This window comes from Amyelois transitella, chromosome 29 (assembly GCF_032362555.1).
Source record: "Amyelois transitella isolate CPQ chromosome 29, ilAmyTran1.1, whole genome shotgun sequence".
In the NCBI taxonomy this organism is placed as follows: domain Eukaryota; kingdom Metazoa; phylum Arthropoda; class Insecta; order Lepidoptera; family Pyralidae; genus Amyelois; species Amyelois transitella.
The window spans coordinates 4,811,382-4,831,924 of NC_083532.1; the positions used below are offsets into that span (position 1 = coordinate 4,811,382).

The 20,543-nt window shown below is 36.8% G+C and overlaps 2 protein-coding genes across 3 annotated transcripts in view; one reads left to right on the forward strand and one right to left on the reverse strand.

Moving 5' to 3' along the window:
- Window positions 1-20,543, reverse strand: part of LOC106138583 (uncharacterized transmembrane protein DDB_G0289901) — a 429,961-nt gene that overhangs the window by 195,873 nt on the left and 213,545 nt on the right. The gene's annotated exons all lie outside the window — the stretch shown is intronic.
- The window catches only part of LOC106138566 (uncharacterized), a 69,051-nt gene that overhangs the window by 26,597 nt on the left and 21,911 nt on the right, over window positions 1-20,543 (forward strand). Inside the window, exon 3 of one of the 2 annotated variants that reach the window (XR_009657475.1) lies at window positions 1,544-1,771. The exons of the other annotated variant lie outside the window; for it this stretch is intronic. The gene's annotated coding sequence lies outside the window, so the exon portion shown is untranslated. Of the gene's footprint in view, window positions 1-1,543; window positions 1,772-20,543 lie in introns of those variants that run through there. 2 annotated transcript variants of the gene reach the window in all.

Here is a 20,543-nt window from a genome sequence, read left to right on the forward strand (position 1 = left end):
AATTACTTTTTCCAACATACGTAAAAACTGAATATAAAACCGTTACGTTAGCTTAAAAGTCAGTGTGGCCCCACGTTGGGCGCCAAAATGTAATAAGCCTACAAACTGATAGATAAGTGAACCCTCGTCAATAGACCGTGCTCGGAATTAACATTTGCTCATTAGTTGCTGTTTCGTGGCCACGGACAGTCCAAATATTTATTTATGACAAACTGTGTCTCAATATTGTCGGACGATCTTTGAAGATGTCGTTTTCGTGCCAATCAGATTGAATATTTCAATGCTACGTTTTAATTAGATTTGAAAAGTTTCTGTTGGAAATTTCATTTCGTTTTGCTGAATGGTGACAAGTATAGAAGCGAAGTTATCTTGCAGAGACCAAATGCTACATAAATTTTGCTCTGTTATTTACTCGAAAGGGTTATTGTTATGTATGCACCTTAATTGTAATCAGTGTTGAATTAAGCAAAATAGTTTCTTGAACTGATTGATTCACATTGACACAGTCTTAAAATGAAGTCTTTAAATTTTTACATTACTTCAACTGGTCGTAATTATTTTTAATTTCAGATCCATTTGCAAACTGCTTTTCAAGTACTCGTATTTGGCGTGAAGCTAGCGCGACTATGTTATATTTTTTTAACCGTTTACTGTAAATTGTCACGCGATATGATATGTGTGGCGAAGCTGTGGGCAAAAACGTTAAAATTACAATTAAAAAATAAACTACATACCTACATGTGGTCACGTCTATGTCCCTTGCGGGGTAGATAGAGCCAACAGTCTTGAAAAGACTGAATGGCCACGTTCAGCTTTTGGCTTAATGATAGAAAAAATAAACTATTAAACGAAACCGTGTAAATACCTTATTCAAAATAAGCAAAACAAAGTCACCGTCACATGTTTCAAATCAATCTGTGTGTTAATCGTGTACCGTCAACAAAAACGTCGTCCTAACGACTGCTCCAAATCGGGCCGCTTAGATTTATGTTCGGGCCGCCCTCAAATTGACCGTTAATCCCTCGGGACCCAGCAATTGTTATGATTTAAATTGAATTTCTATAGTAAATCATTCGGAACGCAGAGGAAAATGTATCGATAATATTTGCGATTGTAATCGATAGGTCGGCCGGACCTTTAGAAGTTATAACCTTTGAAAGTTGTAGATATTTGTTTAGCTAGAAGAGTCTTATTTAATTTGTCAATTTTTGTCATCATAATAATAAGAATATACCGTATGGTTCCCGGCACCAATACAAAACAGAATAGGACCACTCCATCTGACCATATGTATGTATGTAATATTAAGAAAATGCTACAGTGCATACAAAATTTTATCAAATTCGTTCTAGAGGTTTAGGCGTAAAATCATAACAGGCAGACTTTTACATTTATAAAGGTGATTTCATAACCTTAAAATAATCAAAACATCACGGAGCTATCTCAGATTTAATTATGAACAACAATGGCGACCGCTTTCCCGCCAATTTTAATTTTCCACATTTCTATACTCGTAATTAATTTTATTTTTCTTTTGTTACAGGCAATTGTTGAGGAGAATTCAAGATGGCGATGGCGTGGCTTGAGGAAAAATATTGAATAAACCGCAATTTTTTTAAGATTACTTTTGTATATAAAGTTTGATTTATTTACATAGAAATAAGATATAATTTATATTAAAATTAGAACATATTGTTTCTGATTTAAGCTTCGGTCAAATACTCATAAAGTTTTGTATAAAATCACTGGTAGATAATTCTACATGTAATGTAGTTAGGAAGGAATATAAAAAATATAAATGCTATATTTTTGACAGAAAATCATATATTTTATAAGTTAGATATTACAATTACGAAGTTTTAGTTTCTTGACATCTCAAAAAAAAAACAACAAATATATTTAACATACAATGATGACAGATACTGCTTTAATTTCATTGGTAGGATTTATTATGAAAAAAAATATTATTAATACTCAGAGATAAGAAGACAAAATGAAATATTGTGGCGACACCGATATAAATATTGTTAAAAAAAAACACCTTTTTTTACAGCAAAAAAAATCAGAAGCAAATTCACACCGAAGAACGAAGACCGACATCATAATATTTTGCATTTAACTTCGTGTCAATATTCCCAATACATTCGACACGATTTGGATGCTGAATATAACTAACGCCATCTATCGCTGATACGCCGCAACGAGTTTCCGCTACTCGCCGATAGATGGCGGGACTTGTATGATTAAAGATGGCGCTGATGGATTGACTCGCTCGAAGAAGAAGAAGAATGTAATACGTTGTGCCCTTGTCATTCTTCTTGCCCCGTGTGCGTGATACTACTGGACGGAGAACTGATAAGGGCATAACGGTTACAATTTCAACGATGGATGACCCGAAGATTTATTTGCCGGTGGTTGAATCGGTAAAGTGGCCGGTTAAAATGCGTTCGACGCAAAAAAGCACAGGTTCGAATCGGCTATGTACCAATGTCTATTTGCAAAGTTATATCCTGCATATGGACATAGACATTGATATATTTAATTGCAGATTACGTAAATTTAAAAATGATACTATCAAGATTCTCTGCACCACATCTAGTACATAGTCTGGCATTGTTTTTGTAATTGTTTGTGGTTAACTGTATTGTATGTATTTGTAATTTTAGTACTTTATTATTGTAACTGCTTGCTCATAACAAGTTTTATATTAGTTATTAAGCTTAAGCAACTGCGCATACGCGTTTAGGATACTAAGTTGGAACAATTTTAGTTATTAAGAGACCTTAGTTAGTGTCTGTTGTGTTGCCTAATAAATAAATAAATAAAGTTATGTACATTAGTTTGAATACTAAACTAACTGATGCTCTTACAGCGAGGGAAAACATCGTGAGGAAACCTGCACATTCGGGCAACTGGATGAACCATGATCGATTCAATATATTAAGGTTCCCCTGCAAAGGTTGCAGAGGTCAGATGGAAGTCGCTCCGTGTAAAAACCTGACTCACCCAATCCAGGGTCCATGGTCAAAGGCACACCCCGGGCTCCTCTCTAGAGTGGTGAGGATGCAACCGGGACTGAAGCCAGGAGGAAGAAAAAAGCTGAAGATTTATTTGACAAGTTCATATCTCCTATTACGGCCACATAACACACAAAAGAGTTCTTTTGTTGATAGTTTTTTTTTTTTTTTTTGTGATATACAATAAAGAATTGATTTATTTTTAAATATGTACACTGCTAGCCATTTACTGATAAACCATGTTTAACTAAAAATAAATATGTAACACTACAAAATTGTATAAATAAATAGCTGTCCCGGCAAACAAGTTTGTTACCGCTTCTTCTGCACTGACGCCTTGGAAGCGGCAGTAAACTTAGTTTTAAGTAATTTATTTGACGTCAACCAATGTTGTTAAACCATACGTTTTGACAATTATTAAGCGATACGAATTATCCTATAATAATGAATAAAAATTTTGAATTTTGATTTTTTTTTTAAACGTTTTGCCATATAAATAATTTTTAAGTAATTTTATCACTAAGGGATATGTGATAAGACAATTTTATATATAAGATTGTCTTTGTTAGTAACTTATTTTGGACAATTGTATAGTAACCTATCTGTCTTCTCCGTAAGATAAAAAAGTGAGTATATTTTTAATTCTGAAACAGAAATCAGTTGGCAGGCAGAGGCCACATTCAGCTTTGAGGCTTGTTTGAATTGAGATTCAATTAGTGACAAGTTGCTAGCCCATCGTCGACAAGATTAATCCCAAGCTTATTAAGCCCATCCCTTAGTCGCCTTTTACGACATGTACGGAAAAGATATACGAGTGGTCCGTCCTATTGTAAATTGCCGTCGGGAACCACACGGCACAGAAGAAATTAAGAATTAATATAGAAATAAATGTCAATTTGTTGTCAGATATTAATTTACTTTCTATCTATTTGTACCTCATTACGTCAATAATAATAAAATATATTTTTTTTTTATTAATAAACTTGTTTTATTTACTTGTTGTTTGATTTATCTGCCGAAAAACCTTCGAAATTATATACATATCAATAAAAAGCTTTCCGTCGAAATTAAGAGTGAGAGAGAAAAGACAGAGAAAGAGAGAGAGAGAGAAGATAACATATAATCACATCTATCATGGATATATACCCTTGTGGGGTAGACAGAGCCAACAGTCATCATAAGACTGAAAGGCCACGCTCAGCCGCTTGGCAATTGAAATTCAAATAGTGACAGGTTGCTACCCCATCGCCTAAAAGAGGAATCCCAAGTAGGCTTAGATATGCCTATTAGTCTCCTTTTACAAAATCCATGAGAAAGAGATGTAGTGGCCCTATTCTTTTTTTCTATTGGTGCCGGGAACCACACGGCAGAGAGATGAAACTCAATAAATATTTTATCCGCGGCTTCGCCTGCGCGAATTTACCGCCACCTACAAGCGCTTATTATGCGCCTACAAAGGAATACAGTTTATTGCTAATCCCACGAAAACTATAGTTTTTAACGAGATAAAATGTAAGTAAGGGGTAGACTTATACACTTGGGATTCTTCTTTTAGGCGATGGGCTAGCAACCTGTCACTATTTGAATCTCAATCCTACCTTAAAGCCAAATAGCTGAACGTGGCCTATCAGTCTTTACAAGACTGTAGGCTCTGTCTAGGTACCCCGCAAGGGATATAGACGTGATTATATGTATGTATGTAAAAAGTAATTTCCTACACCAGCCTACAGGAAGATCTTCACTGCGTGGAGTTACCTCCCGCTAGACTTAAAACTGAGCTGGCTAAGGATCGGAAAAAGTGGAGGAAATATCGGAAAGCGGAATTATGCGAAGAAAGCGAATTTTATGAACCCAGGGTGGGTTCATAAAATTACCAATTGAAAGAAAGACACCGAAACCGCCGAGTTTGCATGCAGAGAGTTATGAATGTGGATGAAGCGAAGGAAGTGTGCAGAGATCGTGGCAAGTGGAAAGATGTAGTCTCTGCCTACCCCTCCGGGAAGGAGGCGTGATTTTATCTATGTATGTATGAGAGAAAGACACGTAAAAATACACTTATAAAAGGTCTAATTTTAAAAGGATTTGTGTTTTCGTTTTTTTAATAATATAAAAAAGTGCTGGACCGATTCTGATGATATTTAACCCACAGTCAGACATAACCTGCGAGACTAACTAGGATTATTTTTACTTTATAATTTAAGTACGCCGTCGGCTCCGCCTAATATTCATACATACATATAGTCACGTCTATATCTCTTGCAAGGTAGACAGAGCCAACAGTCTTACAAAGGCTGAAAGTTCAGCAGAAACGTTCAGCTGTTAAATCCAAAAATCTTAAAATCCCGTTGGCTTTACGGAAAATTCTGGAAAAACCTACATACATACATATACAATCACGTTTTTATCCCTTACGGGGAAGACAGAGCCAACAGTCTCGTAAAGACTGAAAGGCCACGTTCGGCTGTATGCCTTAACGATAGAATTGAGATTCAAATAGTGACAGGTTGCTAGCCCATCGCCTAAAAGAAGAATCCCAAGTTTAATAGCCTTTCATGTATAATTTACATGCTTAATTTTAGCTTCTTTTAGCTACGCGCTGTTGGACATAGATAATGTTGGGTGTGGCATCGTCATGGTGACCAAGATTCATAACAAAAACGTTTTTATAAACCTGTTATTAGTGTTGCAGTATTATCGATTGTTTTTCTATCGAAATATCGATAATTGGCATCAGATTCATCGTCTATCTATACTAATATTATAAAGCTGAAAAGTTTGTTTGTTTGAACGCGGTAATCTCAGGAACTACTGGTTCGAATTTAATAATTATTTTAACGTTGAATAGACCATTTATCGATGAAGGCTTAAGGCTATATAACATCACACTGCAACTATAAGGAGCAAAGAAATAATGGAAAGTGTGAAATAAAAACCGGGGAAAATTATTCAACCTTAAGGGCTTCAAAGATGCCCAAAATAACTATTCCACGCGGACGAAATCGCGGGCACAGCCAGTACATAAGTATATGTATATAAAGCGAAAAATCCTCACTCACACACTGATCACGAAATCTCAGAAACTACTCAACCAATGAAGATGACATTTGGCAACAAGGTAGATTGTAATTAGGATACGTCCATTTAGAGACATCTCTACGCCACAAGTCACATAAACAATATCACTCAGTCAAAAATAGCGAAAAGTCTAAATCGCGCAAGCAAAGATTTCACGGATTGGAGCATATATACCTACAACCTCCGACACAACATCGTCTGTCGCGCGGTTCCCCAGGCGTCACTCCAGCCTGGCGGAAGATCTTCCCTTTGGTGGCGGTCGAGCCGAACCTCGCTCCCGCTACAAGACGATTTTCAGAAATTCCCGCGGCAACGGGAGATAATGGGATTTTTCGTTTTACGCGGGTGAAGCCGCGGTCACTTTCTAGTCATCTATAATATCAAAAGCCCTTTCAATATTTCAAATGCCGGCCAGGGCATAATGAGAAATGAACTTTCTCTGGGGCTCGGATGTATAATAAATATTAAACTATCAATATAGTATATTTATACATATATACATACCTAATCACGTCTATATCCCTTGCGGGGTAGACAGAGCCTACAGTCTTGTAAAGACTGATAGGCCACGTTCAGCTATTTTGCTTTAAGATAGGATTGAGATTCAAATAGTTACAGATTGCTAGCCCATCGCCTAAAAGAAGAATCCCAAGTTTATAAGCCTACCCCTTTAGTCGGCTTTTACGACATCCATGGAAAAGAGATGAAGTGGTCCTATTCTTTTTTGTATTGGTTCCGGGAACCACACGGCACCATAGTATATTTATATTTATAATAATTTGTTATTACTGCTCTGTAGGCTCTGTTTACCCCGCAGGCGATGTAAACGTGATTGTATGAACTCGTATCATATGTATGTACGTAATTTGCAATAGTTAATACCTATACAATCGACTTTATGTTAATTATATATATTCTTACAAAACTATAAATTTTTTGAATTTGAATGATTTCAACAAATTGATTGATGAATTGAATAAATACCGACAATTCAATACTTATTATAAATATGTATGTGTACGATTACAGGCTGTCTGTCTGTCCGTACGCCTCAGGTCAAATGAAAATACATGATACGATCATTTTGCGAACACTACCCAGCACTTACATTGCGACCGCATTAAATGTTCAATTAACACAATCTATACTAATATTATAAAGCTGAAGGGTTTGTTTGTTTGTTTGAACGCGCTAATCTCAGGAAGTAATGGTTCGAATTGAAAAATTCTTTTTGCGTTCAATAGACCGTTTATCGAGGAAGGCTTTCGGTTATATAACATCACGCTCCAACTATGAGGAGCGAAGAAATAATGGAATATGTGAAAAAACGGGGAAAATTATTCATCCTTGAGGGCTTCAATGATACCCATAACTATTCCACGTGGACGAAGTCGCGGGCACAGCTAGTATATGTATATAAATTGAAAGACTTTTAATGTGACTTTTTGTGATGTCAACAAAACTTAGAGGGTAAAGTCGCTTGTTATGTGTATGACGCACTTAGATGAATACGTTATTTGAGAGGAAAATAAGAGGAAAGTTTTCAAAGTTCATTAACACTTGCGTCCCCCTATTAAAAAAAAAATCTAGATATCCAGCATGTAAACTGAATACAGTACATGCTTATTGTAAAACTCGTAGACATTTTTTTTTTTTTTTGAGAAAACGAGACATACTTTACTGAACTTTGATAGGACGAAGAAATACGTGGAGTCGCTACTGATATAAATACTTACTGCCTCACTCTCTTGGTTTAGAATAGGACCCCTCCGTCTTTTACATGGATGACGTAAAAAGCGACTAAAAGAAAGGCAGATAAAGTCTTATTTTTGTAGGGGATGGGTTTGCAGCCTGCCCTATTTGAATCTCAATTCCATCATTCAGCCATATTGCTGAACGTGGCATTTCAGACTTTTCAAGATTGTTGGCTCTAGATGTGACTATATGTATGTTTGTATGTATGTAATTTGGTTATCATCGAATACTTATGATATGTAAGTAAAATTATACTACGGAAAAAAATATGTAAGTAAAATATAGGCCTAATGAAAAAATCTTTAGAAATAAGTTGTGCCCTTGTAAAAACTCTCTCCTTAGTCTAGTTGTACTTATTTTTTTTTAGATACATATAATCACGTCTATATCCGTTGCGGGGTGAACAGAGCCAACAGTCTTGAAAAGATTGTTAGGTCACTTTCAGCTGTTTGGCTCAACGATAAAATTGAGATTCAAATAGTTACAGGTTGCTAGCCCATCGCCTAAAAGAAGAACGCCAAGTTTTTAATATTCCTTAGTCGCCTTTTACGACATCCATGGGTACGAGATGGAGTGGTCTTCTTTCTTAATGTACATAAATGACGGCCTCTGTGGCGCAGCGGTAGTACGCTTGTCTGTGACACCAGAGGTCCTGGGTTCGAATCCCGGCCAGGGCATGATGAGAAAAGAACTTTTTATGATTGGCCTGGGTCTTGGATGTTTATCTATATAAGTATTTATTATAAAAATATAGTATCGTTGAGTTAGTATCTCGTAACACAAGTCTCGAACTTACTCCGAGGCTAACTCAATCTGTGTAATTTGTGCCGTAAAAAAAAATAATTAATAAATAAAAGTTTACAAGTCTCATACGTCAAACTACTCCATTCAATAAAACTTAACCAACACCCTCTTCACGCCATTTTTGTCCATAAAAATCCACATCCGCTGACTCGAACCGCCCAGGGCCTTCAATTAGCGACATCCGCTGAGCGATCTATTGTCAACATCGTGACAACCCTACAGATAATTTTATATATACATATATATATTATATACATATATCCTAAGAAAGTATGCAGACTTTTTAGTTTTTTTTTTTCTAAAAATTTTTGAGCTTAAATATGGTATCTGTGTGGCATCAATATAAAATAGAATAGGACCATTACATCCGGAATAGATCATGAGGTCGTAAAAGGTGACTAAAGGATAGGCTTATAAACTTAGGATTCCTCTGAACCTGCCATTATCTAACTTCAACTACATCGTGCAGCCAAACAGTTGAACGTGGCATTTCAGTCTTAACAAGACTGTAAGCTCTGTTTACCCGCAAGGGATATAGACGTGACTGTATGTTTGTATTTACATGTGGGAATGGGGCTCACTTTGATGCAAACGCTTTTAAAACACTCACAATCTTTATTTTTTATTGACAACTTAATAACGACCTATCTTTAACTTCAGATTCTTTTTATAATAAACTTTAGTGTTGCTATACAAACTACTTAAGAATTACTACAAAAAAAAAACAAAACAAAAATAAATCATAATTATTCCCACATACATATATTTGTAATGGATAGAAGGGAATTGTAATAGATAACTGTAATCTTCTTTTCTGATCGTGGGTTAAAAATACATACATACATACATATGGTCACGTCTATCTCCCTAGCGGGGTAGACAGAGCCAACAGTCTTGAAAAGACTGAATGGCCACGTTCAGCTATTTGGCTTAACGATAGAATTGAGATTCAAATAGTGACAGGTTGCTAGCCCATCGCCTAAAAAAGAATCCCAAGTTTCTAAGCCTATCCCTTAGTCGCCTTTTACGACATCCATGGGAAAGAGATGGAGTGGTCCTATTCTTTTTTATATTGGCGCCGGGAACCACACATGAACATGAACATGAACATTGGTACCACACCCAGCCAAGCAAAGCCTGACCCAGTCTAGCTGGATACACCAGGGGGCACAGATTTTATAGGGAGTGACACGCTCGGGGATGGGAGAGGAAGGCCGACCAGCCGCAACCAGTCGACCACAATCGACCGACTATACAGCCTATAGCCAATATAGGAACTGAGGAGGACGGGTATTTCGACGGGGGAGAGCGTTGATGTGATGCGATTTTCTTTTCTTCCTTTTTTAAGTTTTCGTCATAGTTCTTCTTCTGGTTCACTGTCGGTTTCTGCGAGTTCGTAGATTTCTTGAGCTGCTTTGATAAACTCTGTTTTGTTTATCGCGATATCTGCCCATTCTGTGGGATTTTTGTTGTAATATTTCATGTCTTGTGTTAGAGAGTCTATCCAAGTAAAGATGGGTCGTCCCACTTTTAGTTTTATTGCTTGGTATTGATAAGCCGCGTTTAGCAAATGCGGGGTTGGGCGCCGGAGGATATGGCCATAGTAGCACATTCGTAGGCATTTAATTCTCTTTGTGACTGTTTTGCCATTTAAGATTTCATGTATCTTTGTGTGGTGTGGGCCGGTGTTGTTAAGCAAGTCTCGTAGTATTATTCGTTCATATCTTCTTAGTTTTGCTCTGTTGGCTTTTGTTATGGCCGCGCATTTGAGGCCGTCTATCATTGTTGGTTCTATTACCATTTTATACAACAATCGTCATGTTTGCCATTCCATGCGGGATTCCTCTATGAGTTTTTTAAGTATTTTGGCATTTTTGAGTGCTTGTTTGCAACGTGCATGCACTGTATTATTTCTGTTTAGTGTTGCGGTTATATAGGTGCCTAGGTATCTGATTTCCTTTGCTGGAGTTGTTGTTATGCCATCCAAACTGTAGTAATTTTGTTTTTGTATCATTGACTTTAAGTCCTACTGTTTGAAATAATGATTTCACTTTAGTGAAAATTGTGTTTAGTTGTTGCAGGTTACTCGATACGATTATGACGTCATCAGCAAAGGCTAGAATTATTGGTAGCTTTATTACTCTGTCTTGATTGAGTTGAATGCAGGGCTCTTCTTCTTCTAGGGTTTTGAAGACGTCGTCCATTAAAATGGTGAAGAGTCGTGGTGATAGAGGGCAGCCTTGTTTTACTCCTTTGCCTTTTTTGATCCACTTGGTTTGTTGGCCAAACCATTTTATGCATGTAGATTCGTTCATGGTAGCTTTAATAATACGGTTGGTAAGGGCTTTGTTAGTTCTAGTCAAAAGTACATCTTTTAGTGCGTTTAGGTCTACTGTGTCGAATGCTTGTTCTAGGTCGATTGCGAGGACATACGTTGTTTTTCCGGCTTTCCATTCCTCGTCCAAGATTCTACGTAGGGTAAACATATGATCATCAGTTGACCGGTTTTTTAAAAATGCAGCTTGGTAATTTTCTGGGGTGTCGGTTGATTCGTCTAGTCTTTTTAGTATTAAGCTCGCGTAAATTCTGTAAGCCGTATTGCATATGGAAATTCTTCTGTAGTCCTTAGTGTTTTTAGGGTTTGTTGTTTTAGGCAGGGGTATCTGAACGGATTGTGTCCATGAATTTGGTAGGATGTTTTTTCTCCACGCTGTTTGGATGTGGTAAAGGATTTCCTGGTTTAGTTCTGTACTATTGGCTTTGAATAGTTCCATCACGATTTGGTCGGTTCCGGGGGCAGTTCCATTACGCGATTTAGTGATAATTTCTTCCATTTCTTCCATAGATGGATCTGGGCCAAGTAGTTGTGTATCTTCGTTGTGTATTTTTTCTATGTTGATTCCTTCCATTTTGGCGAGTTCTTCTTCCCATTTTGAGATTGGTATGAAATATTATTTTGCTCGCCGTCTTTGTTTTTGTTTGTGTCTTCTGTAAAAGTCATAGGTAATTTTCATTCTTGCTGAGGGGTGGGCTTTTGATAAGTCTTTAAAGAATGCCTGACACTCTTTTTTGTTTTCCGCTGCTTCTATTTCGTTTAATCTTTTCCGGCATCTTTTAAGATTTTCCTGATGGGTTGGGTCTGAAGGGTAGCGGTTCTTGAGAAATTTTGCTTGTTGCAGTTTTGCTAGTGCTAGTCTGCGATTTTTTTAATGTTTCGGTTGGAATTGAAGGACTTTGGTTGCGGATTTTCTCATTATATCTGTGATTTCTTCCCATGATAAAGGCCTTATGTTATTATTTTGTTTATAAGTATTTAATTCTTTAATTGTTGCTAGTTGATATTGTTCTTTTCGGTTATTGCTTTGTAGTAGTTCGTAGTTGAGAGCTTTATACTTGAAGTTATTTGACATTGGATCGGGTTTAGTCGCATTGCTTCTCCGAGGATGTGAGTTTAATTGTTTTAGTTTTAGTTTGCCCCAGATGATTTTGTGGTCCGATAAGGGGGTGTGTTCCCCTTTTATATGATTGAAGCAGGGTGGTTTGGAGGCTTGGGTCATTATGTGGTCTATTTGGGAGACTTTGTTGCCTGAGATCCATGTGGTTTTGCAGCTTGCTCGGCCGAATGATGTGTCTAATCGGAGTTGTTCCATCGTCATAAGGTTTGTTAGAGTTTCTCCCGTGGTATTGTTGTATTTGTGGTGGAGGTTTTCGCCTATGCTCTTTAAGGTGCGTTGTTTTCTGGTATCTTGGTACCCTGCATGTGCGTTGAAATCACCTAGAATTATCATGTTTGAGTTGTTTGGTTTTACTTTTATTAGTTGTCGGAGTCGTGTGAGGTTGTTAGTTGCTGCGGATGTTGTGTTTGACCAATGCGTTGTGATCACGAATAGGTTGGTTTTGTTTCCGACGCTGATTAATGCTGCCATGTTGTTATATTGGCGCCGGGAACCACACGGTAAAAAATATCGCCTACTTACTTGTGAGTAACCTGATCTTCAGCTATTCGCGTTGTAAAAAGCTTTTGTTTCTTTACAGCATTCCCCTTAAAAAGCTCCGCTAATACCGTACTACAGTCATTGAAAAAGTGCATTTTTTTTAATTCCGACTGAATGGGGCGCGGGAAAATATTCAGAAATATTATATTTTCTTTTTTTTTTTGTGAATGAAACATATTTTGTGAACGCGCCGTGTCGAGAGGTTGGCGAAAAGGGAATAGTGATGGGCCGTGGTTGGGAATTATCGACATCGATGAAGTATTGTCGTAAAGTTATTATTACATACTTACATATGGTCACGTCTATATCCCCTGCGGGATAGACAGAGCCAACAGTCTTGAACTGACTGAATGGCCACGTTCAACTATTTGGCTTAATGATAGAATTGAGATTAAAATAGTGACAGGTTGCTAGCCCATCGCCTAAAAAAGTATCCCAAGTTTGTAAGCCTATCCCTTAATCACCTTTTACGACATCCATGGGAAAGAGATGGAGTGGTCCTATTTTTTTTCTATTGGTGCAGGGAACCACACGGAATTATCGACATCGATGAAGATTTGTTGTAAAGTTATAACTATTATTAGGCAGGTATAATTATATTATTAAGGGAACACCAATGTTCTTCTTCTTCCTACTGGCGTTAGTCCAGTAATCTTCACCTTTCTGGAGAAGAGCCCAGGGTGCACCTTTATGAATCCTAGATTGGGTGAGTCAGGTGTGCCGCGTGGTTCCCGGCACCAATACAAAAAAGAATAGGACCACTCCATCTCTTTCCCATGGATGTCGTAAAAGGCGACTAAGGGATAGGCTTACAAACTTGGATTCTTTTTAGGCGATGGGCTAGCAACTTGTCACTATTTGAATCTCAATTCTATCATTAAGCCAAACATCTGAACGTGGCCTATCAGTCTTTTCAAGACTGTTGGCTATGTCTACCCCGCAAGGGATATAGACGTAACCATATGTATGTATGTGAGTTAGGTTTTTACATGCAGCGACTCACATCTGACCTCCGAAACCTTTGCAGGGGAACCTAACTCATATTGGATCATGGTAACACATTCAGTTGCCTGAGCGAACAGGTTTCCTCACGATGTTTTCCCTCACCGTAAGAGCATCGGTTAGCACTCAAACTAATGTAGATAACTTTGAAAATAGCCATCGGTACATAACCTAAATGAGATTTGAACCTGAACATTTATGCTAATCACGCGCATTACCTTTTCCGATATAAGATTCAATGAGATATCGATATAAATAATTCAACTAACTCCACCACACTAGTCTAATGTGAAGAGAGCTCAATGTTTGCATATTTGTAAAATGTTTCGGATCTTTTTTAATGCATACAAACACACAGTGAACCGATGCATTGATTTTTAATTCTAACTACTATATGAAATACATATTGATCTCAGCCGTGTGGTTTCAGGCACAAATAGAAAAAAAAGACCACTCCGTCTCTTTCCCACGGATGTCTAAGGGAAAGGTCATAAACTTGGGATTCTTCTTTTAGGCGATGAGCTAGCAACCTGTCACTATTTGAATCTCAATTGCTGAACGTGGCCTATCAGTCTTTATGAGATTGTTGGCTCTGTCCACTGTCTGTCCCACAAGGGATATAGACGTGATTATATTTATGTATGTATGTAGGTCCGTCGGTTTAGCAAGAACGGGCGAGTCACTCAAACGGTATTAGGGTCGCACCTGAGACGGGCCGGGTGCTCAGACATTGATTAAGTTTCAAAACAACAAGTTAACGTTAACCTTTGTATTGTCTTAATTATTTCATTATTAATATAATTAGTGTGCCATATAGTTCCCGGCACCAATAATAAAAAACAAAGAATAGGACCACTCCTTCTCTTTTTACGACATCCCCATGGATGGATAAAAGGCGACTAAGGGATAGGCTTTTAAACTTGGGCCTTTTCTTAGACGATGGGCTAGCAACCTGTCACTATTTGAATTAAAACATTAAGTCTAACAGCTGAACGTGGCCTACCAGTCTTTCAATACTGCTGGCTCTGTCTAGCCCTCAAGGGATGATTAAATTAATTAATGCTTAACACAAATTGTGTCACCGGCCCCTAAAGTTTTGTCCGTAAGATGGAAAAAGTTGCCAGTTTTTATCGTTGTAGCTATATTTATAAGGGTAATTAATTAACTTTTGAATTAATTACATCACACTAGCTATTGGCCCGCGACACGTTTGTGTGTTTGTAAACTCTTTATTGCACATAAAAGTAAATATAACAAATTACAATACAGTTATTGGATTTAGAAGAATATGTACAATGGCGGACTTATCCCAAATGGGATTTCTTCCAGTCAACCAAAATATAAAGGAAAATCCATAATTAAAAAGGCAGTAAATATATAATATATTATAAACATACATAAATTTGAGTACACTCAAATTGTTCTTCGCAAAATAAATAAATATATACGGGACATATTACACAGATCGAGTTAGCCTCGAAATAAGTTCGAGACTTTTGTTACGAAATATTAACTCAACGGTACCATATTTTATAATAAATACTTATAGGTATAGATAAACATCCAAGGCCCAGGACAAACTGAAAAAGTTCTTTTCTCATCATGCCCCGGCCGGAATTCGAACCCGGGACCTCCAGTTAAAAGTTCACTGTATTTTTCTTTACCAGTTTCTAAGTTGGACCAAGCCTTACACATTTGCGAAAACCGCATCCAAATCGAAGCAATAGTTTTTGCGTTATGCGAGTACAAACATACATACATACTCAAAGACATGAATTAAAAAATCAAATTTTTGGCGTTTCACACAAATTGACGTCCGATGAAAATGCTGCAGTGTAGTTTGCTCCGCCGCTTCTTATACACATTCGCTTTGGAAGCGGCAGTAGATACTCGTAGATATAATTAGATTTGAGTGATGTGACGTCAATAAGTGATACCTTGTGTCCAATTTTGAAAATAAATCTATTCTATTCTATTCTACCTAGACTAGAAATGCAGTTAACCTGACTGAAAGCTCAGTTTTGATTTGAATCAATTTGATGTGTATCAAAAAAGAATGGGATCATTCCCATCTCTTTCCCATGAATGTCGTAAACGGCGACTAAGGGATAGGCTTACAAACTTGGGATTCTTTTTTTGGCGATGGTCTAGCAACCTGTCACTATTTGAATCTCAATTCTATCATTAAGCCAAATAGCTGAACGTGGCCATTCAGACTTTTTGAAACTGTTCGCTCTGTCTACCCCGCAAGGGATATAGACGTGACTATATGATGTGTGAATAACATTTTTAACTTCACGATCTGTTATACCTACCTGACACCTGGTTCAGGGGCGTGAGATCGCATATAAACGTGCTAAATTAGGGCATAGCATAGGTGCCTTTTGAGTTACGGGGTTTTAGGTTATGTTAAGGCGTGTTCCCTATGGATCAATAGAAGAAATTATTATTTTTTTATTAAATAATCTGTTAATTAAATTTTACATACATACATATAATCACGTCTATATTCCTTACGGGGTAGACAGAGCCAACAGTCCTGAGCGGACTGATAGGCCACGTTCAGCTATTTGGCTTTAAGATAGAATTGAGATTCGAATAGTGACAAGTTGCTAGCCTATCGCCTAAAAAAAGAATCTCAAGTTTGTAAGCCTATCCCTTAGTCGCCTTTTACGACATCCATGGGAAAGAGATGGAGTGGTCCTATTCTTTTTTGTATTGGTGCCGGGAACCACACGGCAAATTTAAATTTTAGTTTGTAATATTCTTCTTATATTCTCGTGTCACAATGTTTGTCTCCGTACTCCTCGGCTTTACCGATTTTAACCAAATTCTGCATGCATATTCAGTAGGTCTGAGAATCGGCTAACATCTATTTTTCATACCCCTTAGTGATAAGGGTTGTCCACCCTTAACATTTTTTTTTTACTAGAAATCTATATGGCAAAACAACGTTTGCCGGGATAGCTAGTTATAGTATATTATGTAAGTCTTAAATTACACAGGTACTTATGTATGTAAAGAGTTACAGTACTACATACATACATATAGCCACGTCTTTATCCCTTGCGGGGTAGAGAGAGCTAACAGTCTTGAAAGGCTGAAAGGGCACGTTCAGCTTTATCGCTTAACTAGCTGTGCCCGCGACTTCGTCCGCGTGGAATAGTTATTTTGGGCATCATTGAAGCCCTCAAGGATTATAAACTTTCCCGTTTTTTTAACATTTGCCATTATTTCTTTGCTTCTTATAGTTGCAGCGTGATATTATATAGCCCAAAGCCTTCCTTAATAAATAGTCTATTCAACACAAAACGAATTTTTCAATCCGAACCAGCAATTCCTGAGATTAGCGCGTACAAACAAACAAACTCAAAAAAATAATATTAGAAGGTATTGATAATGCAATTTAATTACATACTAATTACTCACAGAATCACCCATCTAATTACAAAAATTAAAAATAAAAGGGCATTACATAAAAAGAAATGTCTTTAAATCTCTGAACCCCATTCAGAACCTCCTTTTGTAGACGGCAAAAATAACTGGTTCCTTTCATTTGTATGCAATCTGAGGCGATCCTGGTGTTGTCTGGCTAACTGTGAAAGAAACCTCACTGATATGCACATTTTAATCCTGAATTATTGCAATGCGGTATTTTTATAGAGATGTTAGTACCGCCGTTCATTTTGAGGACCCCTAAATTAAAGCGTATCGGCTCAGCGCAAGTTTCATGAATTTAATAAACATAAATGTGTAGCGGGAGCGATGCTCCATTCTATGAAATCTTTGCTTGCGCGATTTTGACTTTTCACTGTTTATGACTGATAGCGTCGCGCGATTGGTTGTTGTGCCATGTGGTTCCCGACACGTTAGAAAAGAACCACTCCATATCTTTCCCATGGATGTCGTAAAAGATGAATAACAGATCGGCTCATATACTTGGGATTCCTATTGTTAGCTATAGGCTTGCAATCACTATTCGATTCTTAATTCTATTATTAAGCGATGCAGGTGATCGTGGCCTTTCAGTCTTTTCAAGAACGTTGGCTCTGTCTACCCCTCGAAGGATATAGACGTGATACATATATGTATGTATTTGTGTAAGATTTTTCCACGAAGCGACTCCTATCTACTTTCGAACCTCTAACTCATATTGGATCATGGTTACATATTCAGTTGCCTGAATGCGCAGATTTCTTACGTTTTCCCTCACTGTAAAAGCATTGTCTATTATAAGGGATAAATGTGAGTGTATTAATAAAAATATTCTAAGGTGGTATTATCATCTCTATGTCAGATACAAGTATTCGTCGGCGAACGATTCGCTACTTGCCAGTCAGTCTGCAATAAGTCTGGATTTGTAAGGGACTAGCTGCGTCGCAGGCATTCGGGGAATTCAGTCGGAATCCAGAATGTCCAGGAAATTATATTTATATGTATAGAGTCTTATACCTCCTGGCTTTAGTCCCGGTTGCATCCTCACCACTCTGGAGAGGAGCCCGGGGTATGCCTTTGACCATGGATCCTGGATTTGCGGAGTCTAGAATGTTGAAGAAATTATATTTACATAGAGCACGCGTAAAATGAACAATTCCGCTAATTTCAACAATCTCTCTAAATGCGTCCCTAGGCTACATAGGATGACCTATTTCAAATCTAGACCCGAGAATTTGCGTTGAAGTTACCTACAGACAATAATGTCAGTCAATATTATTTATTTTAATTTATGCTTTAATTGTAATAAAAAAGTCATTCCATCTCTTTTTCTGTTTAAAAATTAGTACCGGTAACCACCATTAAATTAATTTCTTCACCTCTTATATGCCTGTAAAAGGCGACTAAGGGAAAGGCAAATAAACTTGAAATTCTTCCTATAGGCGATAGGCTATTTTTGAGAAAGTTGACTCTGTCTACCCCGTAAGGACTACAGAATAGCCAACAGTCATCATCATTCATTCTACTTATCATATATATTACGTATGTGCCGTGTGGTTCCCGGCACCAATAAAAAAAAAGAATAGGACACGCCTTCTCTTTCCAATGGATGTCGTAAAAGACACCTAAGGGATGGGTTTATAAACTTGGGATTATTCTAAAAGGCAACCTGTCAACTATTTGAATCTCAATTCTATCATCAAGCCAAAGAGCTGATCGTGGCCAATCAGCATTTTGAAGACTGTTGGCTCTGTCTTCCCCGCAAGGGATATAGACGTGACTATATGTATATTATGTCACGTCTATAATGACGTGATTTTTATAATAACTAGGATGAAGTTAACGTCTGTAAATCTAACTTACCTGCGACATAGTAATTCTCATGATCCCGCCATTATTGATATAGACCTCTTTTATGTACGCGCTGTGACAATCATTGCGAAGTTTCTACAATAGATTAACTAAGTAATAAGGTATTTTTTAGTTGTTTCAGCTTTTTTTTTGAGAAATTAAATTAAAGACATAATGTTGATAGGACCACTCCATTTCTTTCCCATGAATGTCATAAAAGGCGACTAAGGGAATAGGCGCACTTTCATCTAGTGGTTGATGTTGGTTTGTAAGCGAAGAAAGACATAATCTGTGTCAGCTGATTCTTTTCCCGTGCAAGTTGTAAAAGACAATAAAGGTATAGGCCAATACACATACGATTCTTTTCAGGCGACGGGCTAGCAACCTGTCACTGTTTGAATTTCAATTAGATCAGATGGTATTGGGCCTAACAGCTGAAGACGTTTTTCTTTTATTTTTTGACAGGACTTTTCGTCAATCGCCCCAAAATTAAAATAATAATTGTTCAAAACACGACGTGGCGCCGTTATACGGAATACAAAATTAAACTAATATGAAGATTTGTTTTAACGCCATCTAGTTTTTGAGAGAAGCTTTAAGAAAACAATTAAGTGTATTTGGCACAGTTCATGCCAATTTTATAAATAGTACTGCTACTATACACTAGATGGTACTAAAAATATTTTTGTGAATTAATATCAATTATGCCCAACAGATGGCGACTCCTGCACTGTTGAATGATTATAAATTTCAACAACAGATGTCGCTAACAATACTGAATAGTACTTACTTTATATAGATGGCGCTGTCATAGTATTATCATGACATAGATGTATTACATCATATTACGACATAGATGGCGTTGTTCAAAATTTCCCTACGTAAATTTTAAAAATTTAATCTTTATTTGGAAAAAACAAAACAGCTACACTTAAATATTATTTTATTTAATTTTTTGGCACACTACACAGTACAACACAACATGATACGGTATACTGTTACATTCGATAGGTATTAAGACTCATTGGTAAATCAATTACGAAGTGTTCACAGCATGCTTAACTCTAATGGTTTGACAATGAAAGATGTAAAAATTAATAAATAAATTAAATTTTAAAAATGTAATGAATACAAATGAAGGGGAACTATATTTTCTATCACCAAAATTTATATTTGTCATCAAGTTGTATCACCTAATAAATAGATCTATCGCCACGAAATATTTTCGTTCTCAGATAAACAAAAATTGTTCCCAGGTATGAATTATCAAATTAATGTTAATATATGTGTAAAATAAGAGATCGATAACCAATAAAATTATATTGAATTACATGAATATAAACTTCGTTCTTATAATAATAGTTTTGTTACTTAAATAATAGCTCTGTGCTCAGAATGGTAGATCTGTCACCAAATAAATCGATTATCGATCCCTGACTGCGACTCCTTTTTATTTGATATTTTGTCACCAATACAGTAGTAACATTTTATTTCGTTCAGATATTAAATTAATAGTATTCGTTACCAATTTAATACATCAATTTATAATTTTAATGAAAAAATGATCAAAGGGACGGAGACAAATTGGCGCGTTTTAAAAATTGACCAA